Here is a 16,190-nt window from a genome sequence, read left to right on the forward strand (position 1 = left end):
GAAAAGCAGGATAACTAATTATGTGGCATTTGCATACTCAGAACAAATTCTCAAAAATATTTGCATAAATTTCCTGATGTTCTTTTTGACTCATTAACAACCTCATCATAGTAAATTGCCTTTCTAAATTGACTTAACGCATCTGCCTTGTCTAAATGTGGTTTATTTTCATCAAAAATAAGGATTAGGATAGCTAAATTACTATCCACTGGTAAGTGACCTGTCTGTGTCTCAACCCCAGATATGTATTTGTTTTAATGGAGTTCTTGTCTTGGGTGATTGTCCTGGTACAAAGAGCTCATGACTCTTCAAGTCTCATATGTTGCCCAGTCTGTTCACTGAATGGTCTTGGCTACTTAAGGCTTTCAGAGGAAATACTTAAAAGAAAAAATTAGAGTAACAGCACAGGTGTGCCTCCTACCATTTTACTTATCATGGTTACTGACCCCATGCTGATTTTTTTAAATGGCACCTTCATCATTAGTATGAAAGCTGGCTTCACAGCAGCACAGCTATTTTGCACTATTTTAAATGGAGTTTTCACCAGATGCGATGAAGCAAGTCCCTTAATGATTCTCTAGTCCCCTACCCTCAAAATGAGATTTAAAAAAAAGAAAAGAAAAAACTTGGAATCTTTACTCAATGCTGAGAGCAACTCAAACTAATTATGGACTTTTGAGATTAGTTACTTTTGAAAATTCTAGGGGTGGGACACGTGGGTAATGAATGTAATAAGGAGGGGCTGATTAACTTATTAACCATTTATTGCGGATGGTTCTCAAAGTAAAGTGAGGTCAGAAACACCTGGGGGTCTTGGTAAAAACAGATTGGTGGGCCCTGCCTATAAAGGTTCTGCTTCAGTTGGTTTAAGGAAAGACCCGAGAATCTGCATTTCTACCAAGTTTGCAGGTGAAGCTACTGCTGGTCAGGAGACCACACAGGAATAAAAGCTGAATTAGATCCTAATTTTAAGAAGAATGTACTTTTCTGAAGTATAACAGGTATTTGTGCTGTGTGCTAAGTTGCTTCAGTTGTGTCTGGCTCTTTGTGGCCCTATGCACTGTAGCCCACCAGGCTTCTCTGTCCATGGGAATCTCCAGGCAAGAATACTGGAATGGGTTGCCATGCGCTCCTCCAGGGGATTGAACCTGTGTCTCTTATGTCTCCTGCATTAGTAGGCAGGCTCTTTACCACTATTGCCACCTGGGAAGCCCCATAATAGGTATTCAGCTAAAGCTAAAGGACCATTTTGGTCAGACCTGGCAGAGCTGAGAGGAGAATGAATGTGAGCAGGGCTCAGGTGATGTGAAGTTATGAGATGCTGTGTTCTGATCCTGCTTCTCTTCCAGTGATGAATGGGTGCCGAGAAATGGTGACCCTGGGTACAAAGTCTCTCTCTAAATTAAGAGGTGCTGTGTGTTACAACATTTCTCTTTAGATTTACTAATGAAAGCATTCAAGACTCCTATAACCACATTCTAACACCTACTTGATTTTCCTTGCCCTTCAAGAGAAAGAAATTTCTTTTCTCCTGAATCAGAGAGAGTTCCCATTGTCAGGACAAAATGGTTTTCTAATTACCTTTCCAACAAGAGACAGTGCCATTTCCTTCAGCTGTATCAGCCCTCTAATTACCTCTAATAAGAGTACTTTTTAACCAGAGTGGTAATCATGTTATACTATAAGACATTTGGGGCACTTTAGAGAATAAACTCAAATTTCTTCCTATATATCACACTATAGCATTGAGAGTGGAAACAATGGTATTTAATCCAGTCTCTTTGAGAAAGGGCTTCTCTGGTGGCTCAGCTGGTACAGAAGCTACCTGCAATGAGGGAGACCTGGGCTCCATCCCTGGGTTGGGAAGATCCCCTGGAGAAGGGAAAGGCTATCCACTCCACTATTCTGGCCTGGAGAATTCCATGACTGTATAGTCCATGGGGTCGCAAAAAGTCAGTTACAACTAAGTGACTTTCACTTCACCTTGAGAAAAATGGAAAGTTCACTACTGAATTGTTATTGGGTTTTATTTATTTTTATTTTTATCTTCTACTTCCTAAATCCTTTCTCTGCATCTTCCAACACTATGCTAAAATCTTCCTAGTGATTGGCAGTCATGCCATGGGCCTGATTCTGGGGGAAACTGTTTATCTTGGTATTAAAGAATCCGCTAGGCTGGAAGCTCAGGGTCTCTGGAGGCAAAGCTGAAGAAGAAAATTGTTCTGTCATTTCAGAGGAGGGCATGTTTTCCCACTGTGCCCTTTCTCTTTTAAAAAAAATATTTGTTTTTCTTTATTTGGCTGCATTGGGTCTTCCAGCTCTCGGGATCTTTCACTGCAGCGCATGGACTCTCCAGCAGCAGCATGTGGGCTCAGCATCATGCAGGCTCCAGAGCACACAGGCTTCAGTAGTTGCAACTTACCTGCTTAGTTGCTCTGCAGCCTGTGGGATCTTAGTTCCTTGACTAGGGATGGAACCCATTCCCCTGCATTGCAAGACAGATTCTTAACCACTGGACCACCATGGAAGTCCCCCACTGTGCCCTTTTTCTGCCTTGGCAGAGTTGCAAACTAGAAAGAGGGGCTGCCTCATGAAAATATAGACAGCCCCTGGATGCAGTCTGTTTGTCTTCAGGAGGCAGGGATCCATTGGCAGAAGGGAGTCCTCACTTTCAACCTCCTACTGTTTAGTACCCACTTGACATTTTCCTGGTCATATTTAAAGATCTGAAAATGAAGAGTGGCAGTCAGACATGTCCTGCTTTGCCTTAATGCCTATTTTATCAGTACTGATCCTGGCTTAGGGAACCATATTGAAATACCATTGAACTGGCCTTCAAGGAGCTAAGTTTCTTTCTGTAGAGGTGGCCTCTTCCTGGAGGATGTTGGACAAGTTCAAGGGTGTACCAGTAGATCAGTTCAGTTCAGTCGCTCAGTCGTGTCCGACTCTTTGTGACCCCATGAATCCCAGCACTCCAGGCCTCCCTGTCCATCACCAACTCCCGGAGTTCACTCAGACTCACGTCCATTGAGTCAGTGATGCCATCCAGCCATCTCATCCTCTGTCATCCCCTTCTCCTCCTGCCCCCAATCCCTCCCAGCATCAGAGTCTTTTCCAATGAGTCAACACTTCGCATGAGGTGGCCAAAGTACTGGAGTTTCAGCATTACTATCATTCCTTCCAAAGAAATCCCAGGGCTGATCTCCTTCAGAATGGACTGGTTGGATCTCCTTGCAGTCCAAGGGACTCTCAAGAGTCTTCTCCAACACCACAGTTCAAAAGCATCAATTCTTCGGCACTCAGCCTTCTTCACAGTCCAACTCTCACATCCATACATGACCACTGGAAAAACCATAGCCTTGAGTAGATGGACCTTTGTTGGCAAAGTAATGTCTCTGCTTTTCAATATGCTATCTAGGTTGGTCATAACTTTCCTTCCAAGGAGTAAGTGTCTTTTAATTTCATGGCTGCAGTCACCATCTACAGTGATTTTGGAGCCCAAAAAAATAAAGTCTGACACTGTTTTCACTGTTTCCCCATCTATTTCCCATGAAGTGATGAGACCAGATGCCATGATCTTCGTTTTTTGAATGTTGAGCTTTAAGCCAACTTTTTCACTCTCCACTTTCACTTTCATCAAGAGGCTTTTTAGTTCCTCTTCACTTTCTGCCATAAGGGTGGTGTCATCTGCATATCTCAGGTTATTGATATTTCTCCCAGCAATTTTGATTCCAGCTTGCGCTTCTTCCAGCCCAGCGTTTCTCATGATGTCCTCTGCATATAAGTTGAATAAGCAGGGTGACAATATACAGCCTCGACGTACTCCTTTTCCTATTTGGAACCAGTCTGTTGTTCCATGCCCAGTTCTAACTGTTGGTTCCTGACCTGCATATAGGTTTCTCAAGAGGCAGGTCAGGTGCTCTGGTATTCCCATTTCTTGAAGAATTTTCCACAGTTTATTGTGATCCACACAGTCAAAGGCTTTGGCATAGTCAGTAAAGCAGAAATAGATGTTTTTCTGGAACTCTCTTGCTTTTTCCATGATCCAGTGGATGTTGGCAATTTGATATCTGGTTCTTCTGCCTTTTCTAAAACCAGCTTGAACATCAGAAAGTTCACGGTTCACGTATTGCTGAAGCCTGGCTTGGAAAATTTTGAGCGTTACTTTACTAGCATGTGAGACGAGTGCAACCGTGTGGTAGTTTGAGAATTCTTTGGCATTGCCTTTCTTTGGGATTGGAATGAAAACTGACCTTTTCCAGTCCTGTGGCCACTGCTGAGTTTTCCAAATTTGCAGGCATATTGAGTGCAGCACTTTCACAGCATCATCTTTCAGGATTTGAAATAGCTCAACTGGAATTGCTTCACCTCCACTAGCTTTGTTCGTAATGATGCTTCCTAAGGCCCACTTGACTTCACATTCCAGGATGTCTGGCTCTAAGTGAGTGATCACACCATCGTGATTATCTTGGTCATGAAGATCTTTTTTGTACAGTTCTTCTGTGTATTCCTGCCACCTCTTCTTAATATCTTCTGCTTCTGTTAGGTCCATACCATTTCTGTCCTTTATCGAGCCCATCTTTGCATGAAATGTTCCTTTGGTATCTCTAATTTTCTTGAAGGGATCTCTAGTCTTTCCCATTCTGTTGTTTTCCTCTATTTCTTTGCATTGATCGCTGAAGAAGGCTTTCTTATCTCTTCTTGCTATTCTTTAGAACTCTGCATTCAGATGCTTATATATTTCCTTTTCTCCTTTGCTTTTCACTTCTCTTCTTTTCACAGCTATTTTTAAGGCCTCCCCAGACAGCCATTTTGCTTTTTTGCATTTCTTTTCCATGGGGATGGTCTTGATCCCTGTCGCCTGTACAATGTCACGAACCTCCATCCATAATTCATCAGGCACTTCATCTATCAGATCTAGTCCCTTAAATCTATTTCTCACTTCCACTGTATTATCATAAGGGATTTGATTTAGGTCATACCTGAATGGTCTAGTGGTTTTCCCTACTTTCTTCAATTTCAGTCTGAATTTGGCAATAAGGAGTTCATGATCTGAGCCACAGTCAGCTCCTGGTCTTGTTTTTGTTGACTGTATAGAGCGTCTCCATCTTTGGCTGCAAAGAATATAATCAATTTGATTTCAGTGTTGACCATCTGGTGATGTCCATGTGTAGAGTCTTCTCTTGTGTTGTTGGAAGAGGGTGTTTGCTATGACCAGTGCATTTTCTTGGCAAAACTCTATTAGTCTTTGCCCTGATTCATTCCGTGGATAGCCACAGCTAAAGAAGCAACCTAGAGCTCTCCATGATTCATTGAGGTCTTTCAGGCTGACAGCTCTGACTGGCAGGGTTCTACTAGTATCTCTTGCAGAGGCACCAGTGGATACCAGCTCCTTTTTATTTCTTTCTTAGGCCCCCAAGCCACACAGAATCCAATCTTCAAATGCCACCCTAATGCCCTGGCCCTGTCTGTCCAAGGATGAAATTAATCCTTAGTAGAGGACAATTCTTTTTTCTTTCTTTGCTTAAAAACTGAAGTAGAGTTGATTTACAATGTTGTGTTAATTACTGCTATACAACAAAGTGACTCAGTTATACATATGTGCAAATGTGCCTACTAAGTCGCTCCAGTTGTGTCTAACTCGGTGTGACCCTATGGACTGCAGCCCGTCAGGCCCCTCTGTCCATGGGATTCTCTAGGCAAGAGTATTGGAGTGGCTTGTCATGCCCTCCTCCAGGGGATCTTCCTGACCCAGGGATCAAACCTGCGTCTCTTAACATTTCCTGCATTAGCAGGCGGATTCTTTACCACTAGCACCACTATACATTCTTTGTCGTATTCTTTTCCATTATGTCTTGTTACAGGATATTGAATATAGTTCCCTGCGCTGTACAGCGGGACCTTATTGTTTATTCATCCAATATATAGTAGTTTGTATCTACTAACCCCAAACTCCCAGCCCATCCCTCTCCTACCCCCTCCCTCTTGGCAACCGCCAGTCTAGTCTCTGTAAGGACAGTTCTTTTCAATCCTGAGATCAAACTTCCTTGCTTCCCTTTGGTGTGTGCAAGAAGGGAGATGGCCACAGAATAGTTCATTTGAATAAATCACACAGACTATTATGTAGGAGACCCTTTCTACTCTTTTTCTGTTCCATCCAAGCTTGGAGTTTTTCTGGTACAGCCAGAAACTATTCATGATTGTTTGTTCTTATTTTGGACTGTGCCCTTATAGCTTTTGTCAATTACACTAAAATTTTTGAGTTCTAGAATTTTTCATAACTTTTTAGCCCTCTTTCCTATTTTGCATTGATAATACAGATATACTATATGTGTGTGCACACACACACACATATGCCGTGCAGAATATTATATCAGAGAAGGTTGTTGAGAGATGGCATATCTCTTTAGCGCCACCATCCTTTATTTCCCAAGATGTGTGTTAGGGGGGCACCTGTGGTCTCCCATTATACATCATTTGATATATAATATGGACACCAGATTGAAGGGTAAGAGGAAGAACATGGTCAATGGTGGTCATCCAGATGTTCTGCCTTTTCTTGTCTTAGGAAATACAAGAGAGAGCTAGTGTTTCTTTTCACCCAAACAAGTCTGAATGTTTAAATACTTACAACAATAGCCTCCAGCCACAGGAGAGTGAGAAAAACTCGAGCTTGGGTCCATTACCTTCATTTTTTTATTTTTATGATGAAAATATAGACATCAATGAGACCTGATTCTGTACACCACCCACCCGGACCCAGAGGCAATAGAGAGGGAGTCTTTGAAACCTCTCACTCCAGGAGGAATGTTTTTCTCCAGCATGATTGATGTACAGTGCCCACAAGTGAGAAATGCAGTTTAACAGCAATGTACTCAAATCCTTGAATCCACAAATGCTTTCAGGCTCAGAAAATAAAATCCAAACAAGGTTTCCGTGTTAATACATAAATGCATCATCTTAATCACCCAGTAGGAAGTAGCCCGTTTCTTAGAGAATATCTCTTACTAAGCATGAATATGAAAACAAAAAACATTTTAAAATATTTTTACTGCTTTTTTGTGTGGCAAGGGCATCTTCCTAGGATAGGCAACCCAAGCTTTCCTAGAAGAGTTCCTGGCTCCAACATGGATAGAATGATATACTGGTTTTCTCAAACACCTTTGTGTTCCCAGTTTTCTTTAAAAATGTGGGAATGTCAATTGACCCCAACACCCTGACTCATGGAGATAGAACAAGTGTTGTGAGTGGGTCAGCAAAAGGTTCAATTAGTTGATTGCTTGTTGGTGATTGGTTGGTTGGGTTTGATGCATTAGACACTCAAAAATGACTGAAACCTCCATGTAGCCGACCATTCTCCAAAAGTGCCCCTAGAAAACTGACAATATTTTCTTCTCTATTCTTGTTAAAATTAGATCTCTGGGGCTTCCCTAACTCCCAGATTTACAGAACCAGAATCTTTGGTCTGGGACCTGGAATCTGCCATTTTTTGTCTCAGGAGCATTGACCTTTAAGACACATGATATTTTCTAGAAAGCTCTGTTCACACTTTTTCTCCAACCTGGCATCAAACTTCATTGACTCTCCCCAGCAAGGACTCTGGAGAGCCTGATCCATGAAAACCGCTTTCATCAGACCACTGAGGGCTCCATCGTGGCAAAGGCCAAGGTCAACTTTGGGGCCTGTCTTATGTGATCCTTGATTGTATTTGACCTTCTCTTTTTGAAACACTTTGGGAAATTCATCCCTCTTTCTCTCTCACTGACTTCTCCTTCACTTATTGGCTTATTTTCCTTCTCCCAACCTTTGACTATGGGATCCTTTCATCTTCAGTGTTGTTCCTCCCTCAGGTGACCTCACTTCTGTCTTGTGGCTCGAAATGTTATCTGTGTCCTTGTCAGTATCTCCTCTCCCACATGCAATAGGCATCTTATACTCACCTGTCCAGAGGAGGATAGTTTATTCAAGATCCCCTGGACAAGGGAACTTATCCACTCGAGTAGACAGAGGAGCCCGGTTGGCTACAGTCCTCGGGATCACAAACAGCCAGACATGCCTGAATGACTAACACCACTGCTACTATACTGGTCTCTCAAGAGCCTAATTGTGGATGGCACTGGTGAAACTTAACTTGGCAGCTACCTTTCTGCAGTCCTGTGCTAGGTGCTGCAATCGCAGAGAGCTTATATCTTGCTTATTATATTTTGAGGAAAAGTGAGGAGCCTGGAAACACGAGTCCCAGGACCGCTTTGGGGGAATAATAGGAGATAAAATTAGAATATAACTAGCCAGATTTTGAATAGTGTTGTAGGCGCGGGGAGCTATGACACACTGTAATTAGTGCAATAGTGCTCTGTGATCTGATATAAGTGGAAGGAAATGGGAAAAGTTCAGTATATTACTGTAATGGATCCATCAGTCAATTCCTGATGTGTTTTGATGTGATACTGGAATTTGGAATAGTCCTTGAACTTTCTGTGGCCAAACTCTTCTACTTACAGTAGCTAGTGACCTCATTGAGGCTTTCCACTTATGTAAGGCTCTGTCAGCATCTCTCCATCAAAACAGGAATCAAGGTTGAAATGAGGACTCTGTTAACTATGTCATTTATATTTTTATGGTGACCGATTTTTTCTTGAGCTATATATATAATCATATATATATATATAATCTACTGCCTTGCTGACAAATGATATGTTACTGACCGCACAGTTTTAGGATTGATTGAATTATTTTTCATTTCCACTTCAGGAAAAAATAAAAAGAAAAATTGAAAGTAAGTTATTTTCCCATTTAAATGAGTTCCTTATTTGACCAATATATACTTATCTCCCAAATTGCTATAAAACAGTAAGTATGAAAATAATATAAGCAACTTAGAAATGCAGCAACACTTCTCTTTTTCACTTAAAACCAAGTATAACTCTTATGTCTTTTCCTCAGAGAATATCTAGGTATCAGTAATAGCATCTTTTGTCAAATGTGATAAAAATTAAAATGTATTGTGTTTGAATTCATTCCATTTCTTAGAGTGCTAAATATGAGCCTACTAATTTAACTTCTGCCCTTGGCCTTATCAAAGCAAAACCAAAGTCAAACTTACACAGCATGTACCATTAGTATGAATTTGAAGGTTTATTCCTGACTTTGTTTATGACTGCATCTCTCCAGATCCCCCTAAGTGAGGGACTGGGGGAGTCATTGCCCCTCTAGTTTCCATCTGTCAGCACTGAATCTACTTTGAGGGCAGTTAGCCCACAGGGAAGGACATTCTCCCACTTCACTTTGGCCTGGGGCAATGAGAAATGTGCTAGACTGAGTGATTGTCTTAAGTCTGTCATTGTTTGACCCCAAACAAATCATCTAACCATAATCTGAGCCATAGTCTTCTAAATTGAAATGGTGACCATGACTTAAAGGTATTGTGAGGATTAAATGAGAATGGATGCCAAAGTGCTTTGGAAAATGACGACAAAGTGTATCAATCAATCAAGAAATATGGAGATGTGAAGTTGGTTGTTTAGTACCATATTTTACTTTGTCTGTTAATTTTGAAAGAATTGTCTTTTGAACAGAGTATTTATTCTATTACTTATGGTATAGGCCAAGTTGTGTGACAATGAGATCCCAAAATGTGTTTCATCTAAGATAGAAACTTACTTCTTTTTCACAAGGTGGGCAGACATCTGCTTTACAATCATTCAGTTTTGCCCTTCTGTTTTTGAGTCCAAGGTTGTTACTCGTCCCTCCCAGGGGGAGAATGTGTAATGGGCAAGCAACTTGCCATTTTTTTAAAAACAGAATTTGAAGTTACTTTGTTAGGATTTTTTTAAGGCCATGCTATGTGGCATGTGGGAGCTTGGTTCCCTGATACCTGATTGGGGATTGAACCTGTGCCCCCTCTATTGGGAGCACTAAATTTTAATCACTAGGCTGCCAGGGAAGTCCCAAGAAACTTGTCTTTAGGTTGAGGATTCCTTGGATAGTGCAAGTACCATTTTTGCTCCATGTTATTGACTTGAACTCAGTCACATGTTCACACCTAACATGCTGGGAAATAGAAACTCCAGCTCAGGAACCAAGTGCTCAGCTGAAACTGGGGAGGAGTGGAAGCTGTCTTTATTTTTTTATTGAAGTATAGAGAAGTCAATGGCACCCCACTCCAGTACTCCAGTACTCTTGCCTGGAAAATCCCATGGGTGGAGGAGCCTGGTAGGCTGCAGTCCATGGGGTCACTAAGAGTCGGACACGACTGAGCGACTTCACTTTCACTTTTCACTTTCATGCATTGGAGAAGCAAATGGCAATCTACTCCAGTGTTCTTGCCTGGAGAATCCCAGGGACGGGGGAGCCTGGTGGGCTGCTGTCTATGGGGTCGCACAGTCGGACACGACTGAAGTGACTTAGCAGTAGCAGCAGTGATTTATAATATATAAATTAATATTTCTCTGTATAGCAAAGTGATTCAGACATATATGTATATGCATACATGTATATATATATGTGTGTTCTTTTTCATATTCTTTTCCTTTATGGTTTATCTCAGGATATTGAATATAGTTGCCTTGTTTTTTGTCAGTTACCTTTAAAATAAATATACAATGGGGGACAATTTAGTGGTCTCCAACAAATTGATACATATTGTACTACAGTGTCCTGTTAAACTGTACTCATAGTTTGATTTGCATTAATTGCATTGCCTTGGTACCAAATAGCAGAAATGAAACTTTTTGAGGACCACATGTACTATTTGTCTATACTCTGTCACTATTAATTTATATTAATGAAATTCTCATATGTGACAGAGATTAAGAGATGTTTTCACCCTGTGGGGTTTACTGTTCATTTTGCTATCCATTATCCTTCTATTTGACAACAAACTTTGGCTATGACTTTTTTTTTTTGTATTATGTTGAAATCTTTGACAGCCTGTATGACTTACATAGCATAGATAAGCAGTGTAGCTAAATCTTCCTCAGGAGGAAGGATTAGGAGATCAGCGGAACACAATGATTTTGGAAAACTGTCCATAGGTTATTTTTCAGATTCCATTTCTGGTTTGTACTAATAGAGTAAAAGCGAGCATACAGTGATTTTGGAAACCTGCCTAATGTCTCTATGACCACTGTAACCTTTTTCAGTTAAAAAATAGCCCTGTAAGGTCAAACTAATATACTTATAATTTCAGATTCTCTTTTATTAGACTGACTACATCTAGCTGATTAACTAATTTACTTATTCATTTATTTATCACACATCTGTGATGTTCCAAGTGCTCAGCTAAGTATTGGAGGGTACAAAAATGAAGGAATAGGTGCTTTGAAGATCTGTGGCACATTCAAAGGGACCTGTTTGGTAAATAGCCAGATACACCAGATTAGACCTCAAGAGAGTGATCTGCATGCTCAGTTGCTAAGTTGTGTTCAACTCTTTGCAACCCCATGGACTGCAGCCCACCAGGCTCCTCTGTCCATGGAATTTCCAGGCAAGAATACTGGAGTGGGTTGCCATTTACTCCTCCAGGGAATCTTCCTGACCCAGGGATTGAACCCACGTCTTCTGTATTGGCAGGTGGATTCTTTAACTCTGAGCCATCTGAGAAGCCCAAAAGGGTGATCTAGCTTACAGGTAAATATTTGGGAGTTTCTGGATTTGGGGTGATATTTGAAGACCTAGTAGTCTATAGGATTTTCCAGTAGAAAAGGGGCCTGTGATAGAACCTTACTTTTAATACATAAGGGGCTGGAAGAGGAAGAAGAAGGAAGGAAAAAAAAAAAAAAACCCAAAGATCTCAGAGTGATAGCATGCAGGAAACACTTTCATAGAATACCAAAGAGGGAGAAAGTATGATTTCACATGTCTTGCTATAGGAACTGTTCATACAATAAGGATCAAAGCAATACTCTGCGATTCCATCTGTGGAGGCCATCAGTGGCTCTAGTGGAGCAGTTCCACTGAAGAATTTGCAGTACAAGTGAGGTTTAAAGAATGATTGGAAAAGAAAAATTAGAGGTGGCTAGTGGAGAGATAATTGCAGTGAGATGAATTTGTCACAGCTAGTATTCCTGAATTGATTTGTTTGTGTTGTTTAACATTTTAAAATATTTTATTGGAAGAACTTATGTTGGCACAGATGCTAGTCAAGTATGAGGTACCTTTCTTGTCTGTTACCTTGCTATGTCATTTCCAAAGTGAGTATGTTTTAATATTTTCTATTTACTGAATAGATGTACCTTTCTGTTAAGGTGACAAAATAACTTTTGAGGACAGCATCACTTGTTATAGTAGTTAGTCATTTCCTAGGTGTGAAAAATCCTGTAACTAATGCTAGCTAGGTTGATTAGAACAGCTGGCCTAGTTCATACAGCTTTGCCTGCAGGTGGATTTGGAATCCTACGTAAGTAGTATAAAACTGCTGACAGGATTTCACAAGCTCCGACATAAATTATGGTGATTATAACCTAACGATTTTTTTCAGGGATTTTGGATCTCTGTAAGCTTTGAAATAGTATTATATTCTAAACTCCACTTGAAGTGAATGAAAAACAAGATCCTCTCATCATTGGAATTCATTTATAATGGGCTTTGCTCAGAACCGACACAGATCAGACAATACCAGGCTCACATTAAGTGGGCTTATACTACACAGATATGCGGTGTTCCGTTTATCTGTAAACCTAATTACTTTAAATGTTTCATACTCACTGTCCTGAAGCATGTTCATCAAAGAAGTAAAAGGTAAATTCCCTGAAATATAGCTCCAAAATGATTCTAATTTGCATAAGTTAGATTCCTTTGCACAATGAACAGATGCCATACCTTTGTAAAAATTTTAAAACATATCATACAGCTATGTCATGGTGTAACTTGGGGTTCCTCGCCTGTCTTCACTTGGGTGAAATGCTTTTAGCAGAACATTGACAAGAACAAGTGAAAAAAGGCTTCATTGTTTCAAATACTAGCTTAGCTCTAGGATAATATAAATGATTTTGTTTTATTGTGGTATTTTAGATCCAGCTTTCTAAAATTTAATTATGATTAAATTTTTGGACATTATTTTCTTGGCCTGTATTTTTCTAAATAATATTCATCACTTTTAATATTTATATAGTAAAGAAATTAATTTAGTCCATAATGTTACCATGTATTATTTGCTTTATTCTCTTTTGACCTTTTATATATTTTCAAAACTGTGCTATATCAGATTATACAGTTTTATATCATGCTTCTTTCACCTAATATTATACTGTTATCCATTTTATTATATGCTCTTTACAAATTTAAGAAACTGTATAATTCTTCAAATGGATAAAGTGTGCTAACCCTTTATTTTTGGAACCTAATACATCAAATTTTTTATATTTCTATAAATAATACTTTAAACATCATTTGTTTTGACTTTTTACTCAGGGTGATTCCTAGACATGAAATTTCTGGATCAAATGAACATGAATGTTTTAATTTTCATGACGTATTATTAAGTTGCTTTTCCCAACTGTTAAATAAATAGGCAAAGCACAGGCTTGTACTTAAGCTTTTCTGATTTTCAAGTCAAATAGAAAATAACTTTATACCTATGTCCTCAGATGCTCAGTTACGTCTGAGTGTTTGTGACCCCATGGACTGTAGCCCACCAGGCTCCTCTGTCCATGAGATTCTCCTGGCAAGAATACTGGAGTGGGGTGCCATATCCTCCTCCAGGGAATTTTCCTGACCCAGGTATCAAACCTACGTCTCTCACATCCCCTGCACTAGAAGGTGGATTCTTTGCCACTAGTGCCACTGCAGAGATAGGGAAGCCCCGTCTTTATGTACGGAGAGATCTTTGCATCCTCCTGCTTCCCCCTTTCTCTTCCTCCTCCCTCTGTCTACCACAAAGATGCATAATTTACATCCTACATCTTATTTCTAGGATGTTTAAATTTTATAAATGTAGTTGAATTTTTAGACATTAAATCTGTTTGAATTATTTTGAATCTTCCTTTTATATTGTGAATTCCATATTTTTCACTTACAGTTCAGTATAGAATGTATGTGTATATACACACATGCACATACAGGCATATATACATATACATATCTGGTATATACTTTTTACTCACCTCTTTGATATTTGTATATGTTTGTGTGTGTGTGTTTAGTCACTAAGTCATGTCCAACTCTTTTGTGACTCCATGGACCAGCCTGCCAGGCTTCTCAGTCCCTGGGATTTCCCAGACAAGCATACTGGAGTGGATTGCCATTTCCTTTCCCATGGGATCTTCCAAATCCAGGGATAAAACCCACATCTCTTGCATTGCAGGTGGATTCTTTACCACTGAGCCACCAGGGAATGAATACAAATATGCGTGTGTGTATATATATATATATATATATATATATATATATACATTCATATATGTATATATATATACATATATATGTATGTATATATGTGTATATGTACATATTCATAAGGTTATGCAGTTTTACATCATAGTTCTTTCACCTAACATTATACAGTTTTATGTATGGGTCAGGGAGATTCCTCTGGAGGATGGCATGGCAGCCTACTCCAGTATTCTTGCCTGGAGAATCCCATGGACAGAGGAGCCTGGTGGGCTACAGTTCATAGAGTTGCACAGAGTCAGACATGACTGAATCGATTTAGCATGCATACACCAAAAAAGTGGAATTACTAGATCATATGGTAGTTCCATTTTTAATTTTGGGGGAAGCTCCATGCTGTTTTCCAAATTGGCTGCACCAATTTACATTCCCACCTACAGTGCATGGGAGTGCCCGTTTCTCCATATCCTTGTCAAGATATGTCGTTTTTTATAATAGCTATTCTAACAGGTGTGAGGCATTTTTCATTGTAGTTTTGATTCACATTTCCCTGATGATTAGTGATATTGAACATCTTTTCATGTATCTGTTGACTATTCATTTGCATCTTTAGAAAAATGTCTGCTTATTAAAAAATCAGATTGTTTGGATTTTTTGCCACTGAGTTAGTATGAGTTTTATATTTCAAATATTAACCCATTACAGGTATATGATTTGCAAATATATTCTCTCTATTCAGAAGGTTGTCTCTACCTTTTGTTGATGGTTAACTTTGCATCAGAGGATAAGATGGCAGGATGGTATCATGGATGCAATGGACCTGAACTTGGGCAAACTTCAGGAGATGGTAAGGGACAGGGTGGCCTGGTATGCTGCAGTCTATGAGACTGCAAAGAGTCAGACATGACTGGGTGACCAAGCAACAACTTTGCTATGCAGAAATTTTTGTTTTTGTTTAATGTAGTCCTACTTCGTTATTTTTGCATTTTTGGTCTTTGCTTTTGGAATCAGATTTAAAAATTCATCACAGAACACTCATGTCAAGGAGTTTGCCATCCATTTTATCTTTTAAGAATTTCAAATTCAGGTCTTACATTCAAATCTTTAATCCATTTAGAGTTAATTTGGGGATATGGTGTAAGATAGTGGTCTAGTTTCATTCTTTTGCATGTGGCGTCCAGTTTTCCCAACACCATTTATTGAAGAGACAATCCTTTTTAAATTGCATATTCTTGACTCCTTTATCACTAATTAACTGACCATATAAAAAATTTGGATTTATTTTGGATTCTTTGCTTTGTTCCATTGGTTTGTGTTTCTGTTTTCGTGTCAATGCCACATTGTTTTGATTACTCTAGCTTTAAAATATAGTTTGAAATTGAGGAGCATGATGCTTTGTTCGTCTTTCTCAAGATTGCTTTGGCTATTCACAGTCTTTTGTATTTCCATGCAACTATTAGAATCATTTGTTCTGTTTCTATGAAATAATGTTGGAGTTTGATAAGTATTACATTGAATCTATAGATTGCTTTGAGTAACATGGACATTTAACAATATTAACTATTCCAGTCCATGAGCATGGAATATCTTTCCATTTCTTTGTGTCTTCAATTTCTCTTATCAGTGTCTTAGAGTTTTCTGAGTACAGGTTTTTCAACTTTTTGATGAAATTAATTTTAGGTATTTTATTCTTTTTGATGCAATTATAAATGGGACTGTTTTCTTAATTTCTCCTAGTATATAGACATGCAACCAATTTCTGTATATTTATTTTATGCCTTGCCATTTCACTGAATTTGGTTATTCTAACATTCTTTTGGAGAAAAGTTTAGGGTTTTCTACATATAAAATAATGTCATCTG

General features: G+C 39.3%; 1 protein-coding gene across 21 annotated transcripts in view; it reads left to right on the plus strand.

The window, feature by feature from the left end:
* NCKAP5 (NCK associated protein 5) overlaps positions 1 to 16,190 on the plus strand; it is a 1,093,872-nt gene that overhangs the window by 307,363 nt on the left and 770,319 nt on the right. For 2 of the 21 annotated variants that reach the window (XM_055572828.1, XM_055572836.1), the window contains exon 2: positions 11,572 to 11,628. The exons of 15 other annotated variants lie outside the window; for them this stretch is intronic. The gene's annotated coding sequence lies outside the window, so the exon portion shown is untranslated. Of the gene's footprint in view, positions 1 to 634; positions 1,002 to 11,571; positions 11,629 to 16,190 lie in introns of those variants that run through there. 4 more of the 21 variants (XM_055572826.1, XM_055572833.1, XM_055572829.1 and 1 more) reach the window with 3 other exon arrangements.

This window comes from Bubalus kerabau, chromosome 3 (assembly GCF_029407905.1).
Source record: "Bubalus kerabau isolate K-KA32 ecotype Philippines breed swamp buffalo chromosome 3, PCC_UOA_SB_1v2, whole genome shotgun sequence".
Lineage (NCBI taxonomy): Eukaryota > Metazoa > Chordata > Mammalia > Artiodactyla > Bovidae > Bubalus > Bubalus kerabau.